Source organism: Myotis brandtii, unplaced genomic scaffold (assembly GCF_000412655.1).
Source record: "Myotis brandtii unplaced genomic scaffold, ASM41265v1 scaffold59, whole genome shotgun sequence".
Lineage (NCBI taxonomy): Eukaryota > Metazoa > Chordata > Mammalia > Chiroptera > Vespertilionidae > Myotis > Myotis brandtii.
In genome coordinates, this window is record NW_005370223.1 from 3,293,900 (window position 1) to 3,312,661 (window position 18,762).

Here is an 18,762-nt window from a genome sequence, read left to right on the forward strand (position 1 = left end):
CGGGCTGCCAGAGGGATGTCTGATTGCCATCTTAGGCCCAATCCCCCAGGGAGCGGGCCTAAGCCAGCAGGTGGTCATCCCCCGAGGGGTCCCAGACTGCAAGAGGGCACAGGCCAGGCTGAGGGACTCCCCCGAGTGCACAAATTTTATATATTAGAGGCCCGGTGCACATATATATACCTTATACTAGGTATATATATATACCTTATACTAGGTATATGGAGGATATTTATAATCCCCCTCCCATTGGTTCTATGTCTCTTGAGAACCCTACTAATTGACCCCATTTTGCAAATGAGGACATGGAAGCTCAAAGAGTTGCAGTCACTTACCCTAAAGTCACCCAGCGGGTAAGCAGCGGAATGGGCTCCCTCTCTGTCTGCACCGAAGCCCAGTCCCCGCGGCCCACCCAGGCTCTGGGCTCCCTGTGCTCAGGCAGGGCTGGGACCAGGACAGGCAAGCGAGGTGAATCGTGCACATGCAGGGTTGGATCTTGCCTTGATTTAAAAGTTTGATGATTTGTACTTCATAGACTTTTTGCATTCATGTTTACTTAAAACATATATTACATTCGAATATTATTTTCCTTCAGTGTTGAATTTTTTGCTTCCCCCTTCCCCTTAAATTTCGTGCCCAAGTGGGTGCCTCACTTACCTTTACAAAGAAATGAAGGTGGGGGCCTGGGAAAGGGAGAGGTTGGAGTGCAGACTGCGGTCAGGAGAACTGGGTTGGGACCGGTTCCCATCGTGACTGTCTGTGTGGCTCTGAGCAGCGTGCTTGGCCTCGCTGTGCCTCTGGGCCTGTCGGTGGCAGATCTGCTTCTTCCTGCCTCGGAAGCCTGGCTGGAAAATGAACATGGGGCTCAGTATGTTCGTTCTTGGGATTCCTTGAAAGCTGTTGCATATAAATGCACACGATTTTGACGTCTGGTGATGAGCAGCGATCAGCATTATGTCAGTGTGCATAGCATTCTGTCTAAAACGCACACCGCCTTCCCAGCCCAGGCTCCAGAAGGCAGGGAAGGCAGACTCGTGGGTGCCAGGCCAGGGTGGTGGGAGCAAAAGGCCTCCAAGTTCAGGCTGCCTCCTCCACCCAGAGCAAGCCTTCTCCGGAGGGGTCAGTGTTTCTAAGACTCGGGGAGGGGTCTGATCGGGGACTCTGACCTGCAAAACCTGCCCAGGCCGCTCACTGAGGGGGGACTGCCCAGTTCACCCAGGACACCCACATTCTCATCCGTACTCTAACCATTTTCCCTCGGAGACATGGTCCGCTCTTCCTGCCTGGAAGGCGGCCTGACAGCTAATCACATTCCCGCCCACTTTGTCCACTCCAGCGGCCACATGACTGAGGAGAAATGGCAAGAAACTCGACTCCTGAAACTGGGCCCAACTGATAGGGCCCGGTTCCTGGAATCACAGCCCAGAGGGTGGGGGCCAGCCTTCCAGGGGCTTGGGCTCCGTCCTGCATGGCAGGGTTTCAAAGTCATGCAGTCCCAGCTGGGCTGCCTGCCTCCCAGGGAAGAAGAAAGAAATCCAGGCCCCACGGCTCACTCCTCTCGGGAGGCTCCCCTATCCCACAGCCTGAGGGGCTCTGCCTGTTCCTAACCTCCCTTCTCGGGCTCTTCCCTTTTTCGGGCACCTTCTGCCTCTGCTACATATGCATTATCTATATGCTCCTCACTCTGGGAGGTAGGAACGAGGCACCATTATTATCAAGGATATACAGATGGGGCCCGGCCGGTGTGGCTCAGTGGTTGAGTGTCGACCTATGAACTGGTTCAATTCCCAGTCAGGACACATGCCTGGGATGTGGGGTTGGTTCCCAGTGTGGGGCATACAGGAGACAGCCGATCAATGATTTTTCTCTCATCATTGTTTCTATCTCTCCTTCGCCCTTCCTTTCTGAAATCAATAAAATATATATGTGTATTTTTAAAAAAGAAGATACAGCCCTGGCTGGTTTGGCTCAGTGGATAGAGCATCGGCCTGCAGACTGAAAGGTCCCACGTTCGATTCCGGTCAAAGGCATGTACCATGGTTGCGGGCACATCCCCAGTAGGGAGTGTGCAGGAGGCAGCTGATCGATGTTTCTCTCTCATCGATGTTTCTAACTCTCTATCCCTCTCCCTTCCTCTCTGTAAAAAATCAATAAAATATATTTTAAAATAAAAATAAAAAAGAAGATACAGATGGGGAGACTGAAGCTTCCAAGGATAAAGTAACTTGCCCAAGGTTATCAGTAGGTGGCCCTATCAGAGTTAAGACTGCATCTGTTTATTACTAAAGCCCGGGCCAGGGGTGTCGGACCGGAAGTATAACTGAGAGACAAGGAGCTCAAGGGATCAACAGTAAGACAGGAGGTGTGTGCCTGGCTGAGGGAGCAGGGGCCCACCCCTCTCGCTAATTGTGCCACATGGAAATGCAGGCCACTGGGGGCTGGAAATCCACATTTTAGGTCAGTGGTTCTCAACCTTCTGGCCCTTTAAATGCAGTTCCTCATGTTGTGACCCAACCATAAAATTATTTTCGTTGCTACTTCATAACTGTAATTTTGCTACTGTTATGAATCATAATGTAAATATCTGATATGCAGGATGCTCATAGGCGACCCCTGTGAAAGGGTCGTTCGACCCCCAAAGGGGTCGCGACCCACAGGTTGAGAACCGCTGTTTTAGGTGAAACACCCTGATTTTTAAATTCTGACGACTCATTAAAAATAAAGCGAAACAAACCCTCTGCAGACGGAACACTAGAAGTCCCTGGGTCAGAGGCAGCCCAGGAGCCAGCAGTTTGCCACTTTTGTTCCACACAGTTACGTCTCACTGTGCTCATTGTGCATTTAATGCTTGTCACATTCAATGGAAAGTAAACCAGCCCTATTCTGGGAACAATTGTATTTGCAGGGGAGAAAGGTACAAATATCCCTAATGCATAACTTTAAATGGCGCAGGTCCGGTGCTGCCTGCTGGCAGATGCACGTATAGACCAGGCCGGTATATTTACCAGACACTGAAATGAGTCCTTCGCGTCTATGGTGAGACCGCATCCTGGGAGGAAGGAGTGTCTACACAGCGCTGGACCCTACAAAGGCCAGGCTTCTCTGAGCTGCCCTCCTTCTCTCCCTTTCTCCTACCTGTGTAAGCGTTCCAAGACCTGGGCCTCAGCAACTTTCTCTCTGTCTCATCTTCCTCCAGGAAGAAGAACTCTCAGCCCCTTATGGATTTGACTGTCACTTCTACACCTCACCCAAGCCGAAAGCCAAGTTCACTATCTTTCTCCCAGAATCAGCGTGCCCACCCTCCAGCTGGCCTCCCTCAGTCACTTGGACTATCATTCTTCTCCTTGAGCAGCTCCAAATTCCAGCCTCCTTCCCGAATCTTTACTCCTTCCCTCCCTCATCCATCAGCCCTGGCTGGTTTGGCTCTGTGGACCCAAGGGTCACAGGTTCAATTCTCAGCCCAGGGCACGTACTTCAGTTGCAGGTTGGTCCTCAGCCCCTGTCGGGGCACATGTGGGAGGCAACCAATCTCTCTCTTTCTCTCTAGCTCTCCTTCCTCTTCCTCCTCTCTCTCCCTGCCCCTCTCTCTAAAAAAAGTCAATGGGAAAAATATCCTCGGGTGAGGATTAAAAAAACAGACACATAAAAGCCAGTGACCTGTTAGAGAAGGTTCTCTCGCCACTCTTCTTCCCCAGGATGCCCCTAGGAGGCGCTGGGGAACGTGTGGAGAAAGTGGTGGGTTCCTGAGAAGAAACACTGCCTTTCTCCCACACCCAGGCCGGGCCCTACAGAGATTTGGGGTCATTTCAGAGCAGAGGAAACATGTCTCATTAGCCAGGAGGAAGCCCAGCACAGGCCAGGTGCCGAGGAATAGAAATGACGGCATAGGGTGTTGGGGAGATAAGACCTCAAAGTGTTCTCCCAGCGTCTCCTTGGCCACCAGTAGGTGTGGGAGAGCAGCCAGATTTCCTGAGGGCCAAGGGGAAAAGGCCTTCTTAGATGAAGGCAAGGAGGCCAACCACAGCTGCAATGTCCTTGACTCAATGAGGACCTCCCAGGAGGAGGGTATCTCAGCAGGTGCTCGGGGAGGCAAGTGATGACCAAGAACCTGGCTCCCATTCCCAGCATCCCCCAACTCTCCCCGCCCCCCCCTTCGCCCACCATTGCGGCCACACCCATGACCCTGGAATTCAGAAACAATCTCAAGGTGGGGGATGGGCAGAGCCTGAACTGACAGAGATGATTAAAGCTATGCCCCTCCCCAACCAGAGAACAATTGAATTGTAGAAAAATGTACAATAAGAATCACAGAAAAACGAAGCTGTATTTCTGATGATTTGAGCTTGTGTCCTGAAATTCATGTGTTCCATTCTCTGCATATTCCAAACTATTCTGTATTCTGCAGCTAGCTTTAATCTCCCTAAAATACCACTTCATAAGAATGATTATTGAATACTACAGTAAACCAGGTGTGTTAGGGGATTAAAAACCTTGAATGGGGTTTAATACTAAGAAAGATATAAAATAACATTGCACTGAGATGCCATTTTTCAAGCGAAATTCCAAAAGGTTGACTAGATACTCTGTGAGGGAGGTTGTGAAGAAGCAAGCACTCAATAAATTGTAATTGGATACACAAAACGGCACACCCCTATGGAAAGGAATTTGGCAACATCTAGCAACGCTAGCTACATACGCATTTGCCCTTTGAACAACCTATCCCACTTAGAAGAATCTCTACCACGAATACATTGGCAAAAGTATGAAGGGATGTGTGCGTAAGGCAATTAACTGAAGCACTATTCATATTAGCAAAGAATTGGAATCAACGCAAAAGCCTATCAGTAGGGGGCTGGTTAAGTAAATGATTGAGCTTATTATTATTAAAATACACAATAGATTACCATGCAGCTTTAAAAAGAAATGAGAAATAGTTCTACATTCTACTGTGGGGTGACCTCTCTAGACCATATTAATAAGTGGGGGGAAAGGTACAAAATACTATGCATAGTATGTTACCTTTTATCTGAGAAAGGGGAGATTTATATACACATGCAGCACTTATATTTTTTAAATGCAAGATAAAAAAAATTAAAATAGTTAGAGTGGAAATAAAATGGAGAAGACAGGGATAAAAGCAAGACTTTTCCGAATGCCCCTTGTTTTATAGATTTTTACCCTGGAACAATGGAACGATGTTACATTATTATGAAACAAAATCATATAGGAAAATGCAGTGCTTAAAAATTGAAAGTAAATAAAACAATTAAGCTTGTGTATCACTTTGGTGACTTAATTACATAGGGAATAATTACTCAAATGACCTTACAACACACTAATTTGATTTTACAACTCTAGTGAGATATAGCCTAACAATTTTTTTAAAACCCTGAATAGGAATAGCAAATTATTTTTCAGTAATTGTATTGTTAATAATATTTCTACTATTATTCTGAAATATAAGTATAATAAGATAAAGCAAATAAGTCACTTTAGGATTCAAGATTTTTATAATAAGAGAAGAGAGATATAAATATAAAATTAGTTAAGTAAAAACCACGTGGTTTTAAATTTGAATTGGAAATCTCAGTGCAAATCCAGGATATATTGCCTCTTTAAAAGAAAAAAAAGTACTTATTTCCCTTCTCTGTGTGCTGAAAAGACCTGGAGACAATAAGCTACCTAGAAGTAATGAGCACCCCTAGGGCCCAGATTGTTGCCTCTAAATACAATTTTCCACTAGAAGGAATCAGAGCTCTTTGTGAAATGGCTGATTTCATGTCTGGAACAGGAAATGTATAAGATGAACCTGCAAAGCAAGGAATATTTCAAAGATTGTTGAGATCATGCAAAAAGGACCCAGAAGCCAACCGGAAGAGGCTCTCACTGACCAAAGATGGGACAATCTGAGCATCAAAATGAATAGTGATTGCAAAGGATTGAAACATATTCAGATATTAAAATGCATGGGTTCATAATAATAAACGAATTGGTTGCCTTTGGAGTATGGTAGGGAACTAACTCATAATTCCAACAATTTATAAAGAATTAAACGTTTATTCCACCTTCTCAGGTTGCTAAATAATTGATGTGGGAAAGATCCTTATAGAAGAATTCTAGTCTATAAATGAAGTTATAGAATCAGAATATCACCATTTTGTAGCTTCCAATGTTATATTGGGACTAAGCAATATCAATGGCTGCTATCCCGATATACTCTCTCCATATCAATGCCTGCCATCCCAATATACTCTCTCCATATCAATGGCTGCTAAAACCATTAGATGAAACTTTATAATGAATGAATCAGGCTGATAATACCTGAACCCAATGATCAATCTTCAGATGACAAAAAGAAAGATGACCAAACATTGTATGTCTCTTGTTATGATGCACTTGGAAGCACACAACACCACTTTTCTCCAAAATTGAACCAAAATCTAATCAAGCCTCAATACAGATCTGATCACAGTTTTTAAGATATAAAGGGGACAAAATAGCATGTTAATTGACATCATTGCGATGAACTCTGCAAAATCCAGAATGTTGCAAAAAATTGCAAATTAAAAAATAAGAGGGAAGAAAACCTATAAAAGTTTTTTCTCTTTAACTAGATGGATTTTTAGATTTTGCTTGTCAAGACTAACTTTTAGGTCACAATAAGAAATTCACATTCAGATTTCATTTTAAATAGCTAATACATATATATATACTAAATTCAATTTGTGAACCTTGTTTGACTAGTGATTGAATCTTGATTCAAATACATAAAAAAATTAAAAGACAAAAACATTTACCAACTACTTGACTTGGGGTGGTAAACACATAAAATATACAGACGATGGATTATACAATTGTACATTTGAAACCTACATAATTTCATTAACCAATGTCACCCCAACGAATTCAATAAAAAATAAAGGAAGGGAAAAAAAATAAAAGAAGGAAAAATTTACTATTTGACAACATTAGGAAATGGTTCTCCGATATTAGTTGATGCCTTTTGCTGTTAGGATATAAATTCACTCTCTGACCTGGCATTTACTGCCATTTGCTAGGCTATGTGTACTTGAGGAAGCCATTGAATGGCTCAGAACCATCTGTGAAATGGATACATCATAATATACTGGATTAGTGTGAAATTATGATATAATTTGAGAGCACTTTATAAACCATATAAGCCATCTCCCTTGACTAACCTAAATGATTCCTTCACACATACTTGAGTGTTGGCCTTTGTTTATGTAATTTTCCTCTATCCAGAATATTCTACTGTCTCTTGTCTGCTTATGGATGTTTCACCCTTCCTTCTACCCTCAGCCAATTTTCCCCTTCTCCATGAAATCTTTTCTAACTACTTCAGCCCACGGCAATTTTCCCCTCTTCTTCTCATAGACCAAATTATCTCACTCAGTACTTTGAAATGTCATTTCTGCATATATCTGTCTTCCCAACTAGATAGTGATTCTGTCTCATTTATCCATTCTTCTCTCTACCACAGATCCTAGCACAATGTTTTTATATAAGAATGTATTTGCTGCTGCTGATGACAGAAGCTTCAAGTAAACTGTATTGCTCAGAACTTTTTTTGCAGTGACAGAAACCCAACTCAATGTAGCTTGAGCAAAAATAAATTAATGGGCTTACATAGTTAATTACAGGAAGGATATGGATGGTGTTAGCCCTGAGGGATGATCAGGGACTGAACATGCAGGATTCACTATCATCTCATTCTCTAGTACTGCAGAGGTGATTCTGAGTGAGTCTGTTCTGTCATTCAGATGTCCTCTAGCACAATCCCCAGGGATTCCACCTCAATTCTGAGAGTAGGTTGTGCAGTGTTACAAAGATGGCACCAGTCTTTACTCCTCCCTGTATGCATACCTTTTGCAACATGATTTTGTAGCTCCTCCCCCCGAGAGATGGAGTCTATTTCCTATCTTCTTGATTCTGGGCTCATCCTGTAACGTTCTTTGGCCAATACAGTCTAATGTAAGAGACATTTGCCAGTTTGAGCCTAGGACTTAAGAGGCTTTATACACTTCTTCTCTTTCTCTTGGGTCTTCTGCCTCATTTACGCGAACAAGCTTGAGCTAGCCCACTGGGGGATAACAGACCATGTGAACAAAATTTAGGCAGCACAGTCATTTCAATCGAACCCCTGGGCATGTGAAAGAGCCCATTCAAGATCAGCCAAGTGGATACATAGCTGGCCACAGACACAAAAGAAAGCCCAGCCAAGACCAGAAGGATTGCTCATTTAATTCCAGACTAAATTGTCAACATATAGACTCATGAGCAAAAGAAATTCTTATTGTTTTAGGCCACTGGATTTTGGGGTACTAGCTAACCATGTATCTGAACCAAAAAACCCACAGAGTTCGTCGACCTGCCACAACAGAAACCAAACTCATGAGGCAGGTGCCGGTGCAAAAGGAAAGAGGTTTATTCAGGAGCCACATCACCTGGGAGAATAGCAGACTCTTGTCTCAAAGACCATCTCCCTTTCTTGCTCAAGCCTGGCTGTTCTTATAGGGATAGAGAGGGAAGGGCTTTTTTTCTATCCAATTATCTTGCTAGCTTTTGGCCCACTCAGGGCCCTATCCACTCACCTTCTTAGCTATTGGTATGCTCAGGCTCTATCCATTAATATTGCTAGTTTTTGGCACACTGAGGCAGGAATGAATGGGTATGGCGGTTAATAGCAGTACAAGGTGTGCCTTTGGGAACACTGCTGCTGTCTGAGCACCCAGCAGTAACAGGAGTAGCCAGAGCAGGAGCAGAACAAATAGGAGCCTCTGGGATCATCCTAAGAAGTGCTCTTCAAACTATCTCCAGGGACTCCCAGAAATATTAGGAGAAATATAAAGGGACTAGAGGGCTTACAGAATTGATGTGGTTGGAGCCAGAGAGGCCACATGCATAATTTGAATATTACATATGAGGATATGCTTGCTGAATTTTTTTTTACCTCAAATAAGAAATTTTAACTTCCCAAAAGACACTAGAAATAGGAAGTTTTCATAAATTTATTACACATGAATTCTTTCAAAGAGTGAAAAGCATCCCTAGGCCATGCTTGTATTATTTTTGTCTTTGGGGATAATTAACAATGAAACATGAGAAATGGGTGCAAAGTCTGGCACTATTTATCACATATTCTTTGCAAACACAAATAAAATCAAGTGCACAGCAACAACCATGCTGCTGTCCTGCAGTCAGGAGAAGCCATGTGACTAGGTCTGGCCAATGGGTGGCGAACAGCAGTGATCCTATCATTTCTGAGCTGAGGCATCTGATCGTTGGTCTAAGACCCTCCATCATTCTTGCCAGCCACGCTGACTGAGGAGGTCGTCTGTCCCAGAGGGTAAAGCTGCAGGATGGTTACTTCTCTTTCTGCCTGGATCAACATGGAGGGCAGCTGCCCCAGAAGACACCCAGGCCTGCCCTGGGTGTTGCACAAACGTGAAGTCAACTTCGGTTGTGTCCAGCCCCCGGAGCATTGCTTGTTCCCAAAACATTCCCTGACCTAGTCTGACAATAGTAATGAAAAACTGAAAATGTAAACATCCAACTAAAAGAAAAAACCATTGATGCTGCAAATAAATTACAAAAGTGAGAAAAATTGTTGTGCTGTTGTCAAATGCAAATTATGCATGGTTTAATTTTTGGCAAGCAAGGCCTAGTGTTCAGAGGAGCATCCAAGAAACTCTATGAGCATGAACATGATAATGGGAATTTTATCCATTTGGCAGAAGTCAGAGCAAAATTTGAAATATTATGGCAGAACACTTATGCATAATGTAAATATTGACACCAAATAATATTGCACCTATTTAAGGGGTGAAATACAAAACTAAACCATTAAAATTGTAGCAGATGCAAGGAATTAAATCAGTCTTAATAAGGTAAGAAAAGCTAAATATTACTCATTATTTTGGCTACAAAATGTGATGTTGTTTTCAGACACAACCCCTGGTGAGTATAACTGAATAGATAATTTTTGTTAGACTTGTAGATTCCTAAAATGCAAATGTTTCTACATATAAACATGTTTGGGATCCCCCTATTTCCCCCCTCCCCACAGCAGATGATAAAATTGGAGAAGGATTACGAACAGTGTTAAGAGACCACTTACAAAAACAATCAAGAAAAAAAATCATATGAGGGGCCACACAGATATCACAATACTGCAAATATGCACAGAAAACACAACAGATTGCAACAGAGGATTCTAAGAAATAATCCTGGGCATTTTCTGTCCCTTGACCATGCATATTTTAATCTCGGTAGTGAACGGTGCAATAAAAATCTCTCTAACACCACTGAAGTATTTATACCATCCAGGATCTATACAACTGCTTTTCAGCTTCAACGAAGCATTGTGTATTAAAAACACATTTACCAAACATCAATTTGAAACATTGTCAAAGGCATGATGGGAAAGCTGAATTTATGCCAGAATGGCACTAAAAACTCAACTAGAGACTCTAAGCAATTCCATTTTAGGAAAGGGTGGTCTATTAATAAAGACATAGATTATAGAATTCAAGCCAAAGGTAAGCTTTCAAAGACATCCCCTATTACATTGATTTGCTCAAGATTAATTTGGCAAGATACTTTAAGTGAAACTAGTGCTATATCCAAAATAGTACAGGGGCTGCAATTCAACATGTTGCCCTAAGAAGCAGCCAAGGAGGCTGTGTCCCTGCAGGTGCTTGTTGTGGTGACTGGGAGATGGGGTGAAGTGTAAGTTTCCTTCTGCTGGAGCCTAGAGCGGGCGTCGTACCTGGACTCGGGGTGAAGGGTGTGGTTGGAGCTGTCTTCGGGGAGGAGGTGAGCCTGCCTTGCTGCATGGGAGGCAGGAGACCGAGCAGGAGGGGCCTCTGTTGGAAGGGCCTTGGCCTTTGAGACCCTGGAATTTCACGTGTGTGGGCCAGTGGTCAGGGATCTTTTCTGCAGAGATCTCTGTCAACCTGGGCCTTCATTTCACACTCAAAGCAGGAAATTCTGTGTGTCCACACCAGCCTGGCAGGCAGTGACTAGGCAGCAAAAGGGAACAAGGGGTGTCGTGGGATGCAGTTAGAACAGCTGGCAGAGGGGACAAGCCACCGCAGTGCCTGGAGCACAGCTTCCCACTGGTGTGCAATTCTGATGACAAAATGACAACTTTGTTCACTACTGTACGTGGTGACGAGGTATGTTTGACGCAGCCATTTCAGTCCAGTTTCACAAGATTTGTCTGAATAATTAGTATGTGCCAGGCTCTAGTCTAAATCAATGTGTACGTGAATTGACTTAATCCTCACAGCTACCCTATCAGTGTGCCCATTTCACAGATTAGGAAATGGAGGCCCAGAGAGGTCATATTACTTATCTGAGATGAAATTAAACAACAGTCAGAACCTTAACCCCAGCAGTCTGGCTCCTGAGTCCACATTCTTAATCAGGGTGTGATGGAGTATGGGAGCTACCCTTACAAGCAAAGGAAGGCTCACCACAGTGTTCTGATTTTTACCTCTAAAAAGAAAAAACCCCACAATTCTGTCCCCCACAAAGATCCATCCAGAGCTCGCTACCAGCTTGAAGCTAACTTTTAACTGCTTCAGACCATCCGTTTCAGGAATGCTGACATCCAGCCTCCGACCCTGCCCTCAGCCGAGTCACACGTCTTTCCCACGTCTCCCATGCAGACTGTGGACTTCTCTACTGCCAGGTGGGCTACCAGCCTGGCAATGCCCACAGCTGGCAGGGAAACCTGCTGCCGCCCCTCCACAGAGGGAAAGGGCACTGCCTACCTGGGGTGATCCTTGGGGTAAAATCCTGGGAAGCCGAGCAGGACTTGTGACCACACTCTCACTCTCACAGTGGTGGGCGTGAATGGTAGTCTGTCCTCCCAAGGCCTGAGGCCCTGCAGCAGCCACTGGGAAAGGCAAGAATCACCCTGCATCCCAACCAAAGCTCTGGCTACATCATGAGGCCTGACTTAATAAAGTCAAGGGACACCAAAGTTAGGGTGACCAACTTGTCCCAGTTTGCCCAGAACTTTTCTGGTTTGGGCATTGAAAGTCTCACACCCTGGGAACCCCCTCAGTCCCCAGTAAAACCAGGTGGTTGGCACCCTGATCAAAGTGGACATCAAGGGAAATGCTTTTCTTCAAGCCTCAAGCCTGGAAGGCCCATACCCCATGTTTCTCCCGACCCATGGAAGCCAGGAGCTCCCCAAACCATCAGTGGCGCCTACAGACTGTCCTCCCTGTTCTCCATACAAGGGGACGTGACACCTCGGTGGAGCGCTGAGAATAAAGCATGAAGGACACGGCCCCCAAATTCCATCTGCATGTTCCCATCTCCCCAGAGGCTGCAAAAAATTGGACCCTGCGAGATGGAGATGCTTGGCAACTAGAGTCATTCCCGGCCACGGGCACATTGTCCAGGCTTTCACATCTTTGCATGAGATGGCGGTATGCCCCCTTCATTCCTGATCCACGTGGCCCAGGGCCAGGGACACGAGGCAGTGGCCAAAATGCTCTTTTCTGTGATAAAAAGACCATGGGGTTAAATCAGTGAGTTACTAGACAGGTGACAAAACATTTGGCAAGACATGGCTGGGACCAACAAGAAAGCCGTGACCACCTCCAAGGTCCTCTCTGCTCCTAGTGATTTTTTCCCGAGAGGACTTGGTCCTCAGCATGGCCGCAGAGAGTCATTGCATATGATTCAGATTCCATCGAATGATATAAGTAAATAAACTCTGGACATTGAGAGAAAACAAATCACCAGTTCATCAGGATCTTTGGGGTAAATTAGTTCAGCAGACTGGACTAGAGACACACTGTGTGACTCACCCTCACCCAGAGTAAATAAGGGAAGATTAAGCACAACTTGATTGAATCATGCTGAAGCTTGGCATCGCTCAACAAACAGATCAGCCTGAAATCTCACATTAGGAACACATAATCTCATAAAATTTATGACTGTTATTGCTCACCACATATGTTTCTGGGTTACTGTATGTCAGGCTTTGAGCAAACGGCGTTGCTGGGGTCTTGGGGGGCCTGCCTGCTGATCCACAATGTTTTTCAAGAAAGAAGACATTTTCCTGGTTGACACTCGTTGGCACGATCCTCGCCATGGCCTGGCAGCTGCAGGAAAGGGGGCCGGGTGGGGAGGTTGGCGTTGGGGAAAGGCTTCCCCTAGGCCCCAAGCAGGCCCCTTTGCAGACTCTGGTTGAGGTGCTGGTGGGGAGGCTGGCTGGCACGTCTCCTTTCTCCCGTTGAGGCATCAGTTTCCTCACTTGTAAAAGGAGGAGGTAGAATTAGATGATCTCTAAGGTCTTTTCAAGAGTTACATTCTCCCGGTTTAGAAAAGATCAAGGGCACAACTAATTTAGAGAGAATTCAGAACCAAAATGTCTCAGCGGAGACCTGTAAGAAAATGGGGGTGCAGGAGTGCGGGTGTGGTTTTCTGAAGGCAGGGAGGGATGGGTACTGGAGGCCCTGATCATCCAGGAGGAAAAGGTAGATGGCCAACTGCTTTGAGAGGAATCTGCTGTCCAAACTTAAAACAGCCAAGAAACGGTTTCCAAACTTATATCACCACTCCACCTCCCACTGCCAATGGATCGAGGCCGTCTTTCCCCCTGAGTCCAAATGCAAACCTAAGACTCTTCACATGAGAGCTGATGGCCACCCAGACGATCCGATCCGCAGGCGAGAGAGGGCTGCTTTCCAATCTGAATGGCCCTGAGGCTCCTCCAGGTCCAAGGTCAGAGATTCCAGGTCAGACTACAGAGATTCAGAATAAAGAGTCAGCGAGAGAGCACAGGAGAGGGGGTGATTTCCCTGCCGTGAAGGGCCCTCACTTGAAAGAGATGGTCACTGGGGTCGGAGTCCAGGGACTCCAGCGATGAAAGGAGGTTGAGTCCCACAAGCACTTGACTCACTTGCTGGAGCCCCTGAGGGGGACTCCCAAGGCCATACTCCCAGATGTTCCCACCAGGGGAACCCACGCGTAGAAGCAGCAGGTGCCTGCTGCGCTGAGCTCTCCCTCATCTCCTCCCTCCCGGCACCCGCCCGGGCTCTGTCCTGCACATTTCATCTCAGCAATATCCCTCGTGCTCATCCACGCGCTCCCTGCCAACAGCCAAGCCTGACCCTTCTGACCCCCGGGCCCTCTTCCAGGCTTTTCCCGTGCGATTTCCAGCACCGCTAGCTCCATCCAGAAAGGGTTTTGAACAAGAGAGTGATATTTTTCTTTCTGGCTTGTTCATTTTCATTATGATTTTCACAGCCAATTCCAGTAAATCTGCTACACTGATAGTCCCTCTTCATCATCCATGTTCTTCCAAATAATCTTAGATTTAATTGGAAATCTCCTTCTGGTAATATTTTGCCTCTAAAGAGAGAGAGAAAAAAGAACACATCGTTTTGTTTTTTCCTGATTGTAACTCAGATATCAGCTGGAGACCATCCTGCCCCTCAACATCTGGGAAATGTCTCGTGGCAGATTGTACTTTCCAAAATGGCTCCAATGACCTTTTCAATCCCACGTGCTCACTCCAAAACTTTGTGGTGGAGACTGTGCCCTGGCCAGAGTGGCTCAGTTGGTTGAGCGTCGTCTGTGCACTGAAGGGTTGTGGGTTCGACTCCCAGTCAGGACACATGCATAAGGCAACAGATTTATGCTTCTGTCTCACATCAATGTTTCTCTCTCTCTCTCCCTTTTCCTTCCTCTCTCTCTAGAATCAATTAGAAGTAAATCCTCAGGTGAGGATTTAAGGGAGAGAGAGAGAGAGAGAGAGAGAGAGAGAGAGAGAGAGGGAATCTGCTTACTTTCCTTGTATCCGCACGGGTCTTTCGACTGCTTTGACCAATAGAATGCAGTAAGGTGACTGTGACTTCCAAGGCTGGGTCAGAAAGGCAATACCTCTCCTACCTGGCTCTCGCATCTCTCAGGACACATGACTTTGGAGCCATGAGCAGCCACGGAAGAAGTCTGGCCTCTCTGCAGACACCCGGCTAGAGGCACCAGGCGGAGAGACCACAGCAAGACGGAGAGGAATTCTCGAGGAGCCCCAGGTGAAAGGGAATGACCAAGCCTATGCCCAGCCTCTCCAGCCCAGGCCCCAGACACCTGGATGGGGAAGCCTTCACAAGGACTCCAGCTGCAAGGCCCTCTGCCTGCACCCATAGGAAGGACCCCAGGCGAGAGCCCCCCGGCTGAGTCCAGTCAGCACCCGGAACTGTGAGATAAAATAATAGATGATTGTTGCTCTATGCCACTGAGTTTGGAATGGTTTGCTGTGCAGCGATCAATAACCAGGACAACTCAGCTCAAGCTCGAGCAATTCTGTGCCCCCTGGGGCTCAGGAGGCTTCTTGAGATTTCTGCTGATTCCTGGAGGAAAAGACTGGGTGCTCACTGTGGACCGTGACCTCGCACACTGCCTCTGCCCTGCCTCCCATGAACTCTTACACCGAGTCCGGCCCCGATTGCAGTTCCCACGGCAGGAGTCACTCACACCAGGCATCTGAGTGAGTAGAAGATTTCACGGAAAATTTAAAGTCACGTTGCTGACCACCTGGGCTTCTGTCGACTTGCTTCTTCCCCCCACCTCTTCCCATTCTTACCTGCCTCTCAGCATCTCATCTGTCGAGAACACCCTTCCTGAGGGACACAGGGTGGGACCAAGGTAGGAGACCCCACACGGAGTTACCGAAGCCCTAGAAGAGGGGAGGGACAGCCTGGGGGGGCGGGGGCGGCCTTTCCTCTGACAGCTTTCCTGAGCTAATTGTGAAGGAGAATTCAAAACTGGGTTCTCAGTCTGTGGTCCAGCTGTTCCCGCAGCTGCTGGTGCTTGAGGGAGGCCAAGGGCAGCTGAGTCCGCTCCCAGCACCACTCCCACCCTCACCGCCCTGCCTCGCTGGAGACCCCTTTGCTGCCAGAGCTGTCAGACACTTACGGTCAGGGGAGGAGTTACGTCAGGCTCGGAATCCGCAAGCCCCAGAGTCGAGTCCCGGCTGCCCATGTGTTCATTGGCAACCCTGTACCATTGGCTTAACTTCTCTGATCTGTGGTCCACCATCACCTTATCGGTTTCACCCTGCACTCCAGCTGAGCTGGCTAAGGAGGTGTGAGGCCCAGACAGAGACTCTCCTGGGCTATTGTTACACCTTTCATCAAACTTTTGGGCAAAGGGACCACTGGACAGGAAGGAAGTAGGAACACACCCAGCAGAGGCTTCTGGACTTTTGTGCAAAAGTCAGAAGGCAAGTCTAAGAACCGATGGACAGCGAAAGTTTAGATCTGAAGAATGGGCTGCCAAGGATGTATGTGTAGAGGGGGTGTGGGGGGTATGTATGGAGCTGATTTTAGGGATCAGAACAGTAGCAGCTGGGGAAGAGGTATCTTCCCCTTAACCTGCTGTGGATTTGAAATTCAGAGAGGAGTTCTGCTAGTGCATGCACGTGTATGTGTGTGTGTGTGTGTGTGTGTGTGCATGTGTGTGTGTGGTATGATTGCTGGCCCCTTAGCCGCAGGCTTTATGCTCCCACAGCCCAGCCATAGTGGGCTTCAGGACTCTGAATGGCACCTGCAAGTGCCTGGAGATGGGAGGAGAAGGGAATGACCAAGCACACACCTGTGTTGGGCTCTGTGCTGGCACCTGCGCATGCACATGCACCACACTCACCGCCTTCGAGGTCAAGATGATCAAACCCACGGGACAGACTTCGAAGCCAGGGCTCAGTGAGACTCAGCACGGACAGAGCCACCCACCTGGGCCTCTATTCCTGCTTCCACCGCTTCCACCCCATGGCTGTGGGCAAGTCACTCACCCGTCCTCTTTCCACCAGCTGGGAGCGATGGGCAGTTTGTAGTGGAGGCACATTTGATAATCCCTACTCTGTTTCGTCTTCCATGTTAGAGTGAGAACGGAATTAAATATCATTTAATTTTTTTAAAAAAAATTGTTGCCCTGGCCGGTGTGGCTCAGTTGGTTGGAGTGTCATCCCATACACCAGAAGGTGGTGGGTATGGAGGCAACCAATCGATGTTTCTCTCTCACATCAATGTTTCTCTCTCTCTCTCTCTCCCTCCCTTCCTCCCTCTAAAATAAAAAGCATATCCTTGGGTGAGGGGGGGAAAAAAAAGAAAAAAGAAACTGTCAAGTGCCATGACAATTAAAGGATTATAATTATTTTCCACAACAATAATAATAAGCTAAATCTGATTCTGACATAAAAATGCAAATAGCTGAAATTCAATGATGTAGAACAAATCAATTTGGGGAAAATTATACTCCATCTGCATTTCACAGAGCTCGTGGAAATGCGCATTGCCCAGCCATGAGGAGGACCAGAAGAGAGGGGCTCATTAATTCAGTACGTCTGTCTGACTCAAAGGCAAACAATTTATTCCTGAATAACTCTGCTGGGCTTAGGAAAGATTCAATGATTCAAATATTTCTTAAAGCCTTTAAGAGACATTAAGTGATCATTTGTATTCTAAATAGGTCTCACTGTCAAAACCTCCTCAAAATGTGGGGTTTTCACACAAAAAAAATAAAATCCAGAGCCAGAGGCTGCTGGCCACGCCCCTGCTACTTTTATAACGTTGACCTGGCCTCCGATTCTGCTGAAACGATAGGCTGGCTTACTAAGCACACTCCCCCCGAGTTTAGGGATCTAATCAAATGAAGCCTTCACTCAGTTAAGCTGATATTGCTCTGGCACGTTTTCTGGATAAGCCCCAAACTCAGATTGTCTATCCTATTGTCCAATGTGTCTCCCACCATATGACCCAAGTGTGAGTTTGGAAGAAAATGTCCCCTCTTGCTCTGTGCCCTCCTCTTGTTTCTGCAATGCAGCTTGCCTTCTTCAAGCCTCAGGAGCATCAATGACCGGGAGTTCCTCTGCCTGCCCCCATCTTCTCACTTTTATCCCTAAATTGTCTGCTAAGCCCTGAGCTCCCATCCGCTCAGCTGAAGCTTTCGGGCTCCATAGCTGATGGTGCCTGCAGGACAACAGTGACTATTTTGGGTGAGAAGAGGAGCCATCTCTTGAGGCATCTAAAGTGACCGGCCCATGAGATGCCAGAAGCCATGCTGGGGTCCCTACAGAGTGAGGAGAATGGCCTCTCTTGTGTGTTGAACATGAACCCCAAAGCAGCTCTGCTTGAACCCAGCGTGTCCTCAACTTCCCTGTTGGCTTTTCCTCCAAGCCTTCTGCCTGAAGGGGCAGCTCATGAGGAGCTGACCTTCGGCCGCTCCCTCCACCCTTCAGTCATCCCCTTCCCAAGGCAACTCTGCTACCGACTCTTCCCAGGATCCCAGCCAACAAAGGCCCTGTGCTTGTCACTCCATGTCAACAGGTGGCCGAGGTTGGACCGATGGACGATCTGTTACATGAATAGCAACCCTCCAAATTCCATGTTGGACTCAGCTATAGCATCCAGCAATGGGAATTTTCTAATTCCAGATTTTTCTGTCCTATTGTAATCCATGTGTCAAACCATGTGTTTCAATTTCAAGGCTTAAAAAAATGTGGTCAGCATGGCTCTGAGGCCTTGTCCTGGCCTTAAGTCCATTCTGACTCATTCACAGCTGTTTTCAAGCTCAGGACAGTCTACACCTTCTCTGCCAAATGCCTTTTAGGCCAGGCTGGGTAATGGAGGAAAAGCCCATGTTTCTCACACACCCTCAGTGGTCCCCTCCTGGCCCCAAGAAGGCCACATGTCCAGGGAGGAAGAACTGACCCAAGTCAGA

General features: G+C 46.5%; 1 long non-coding RNA gene across 1 annotated transcript in view; it reads right to left on the minus strand.

Moving 5' to 3' along the window:
* Positions 1-13,508, minus strand: part of LOC106728327 — a 26,614-nt gene extending 13,106 nt beyond the window's left edge. Inside the window, exons 1-2 of the long non-coding RNA XR_001364627.1 lie at positions 12,989-13,508; positions 655-842 (exon numbers count right to left, since the gene is read on the minus strand). This is a non-coding gene — a long non-coding RNA (uncharacterized LOC106728327). The remainder of the gene's footprint in view (positions 1-654; positions 843-12,988) is intronic.
* Positions 13,509-18,762: the final 5,254 nt, after the last annotated feature.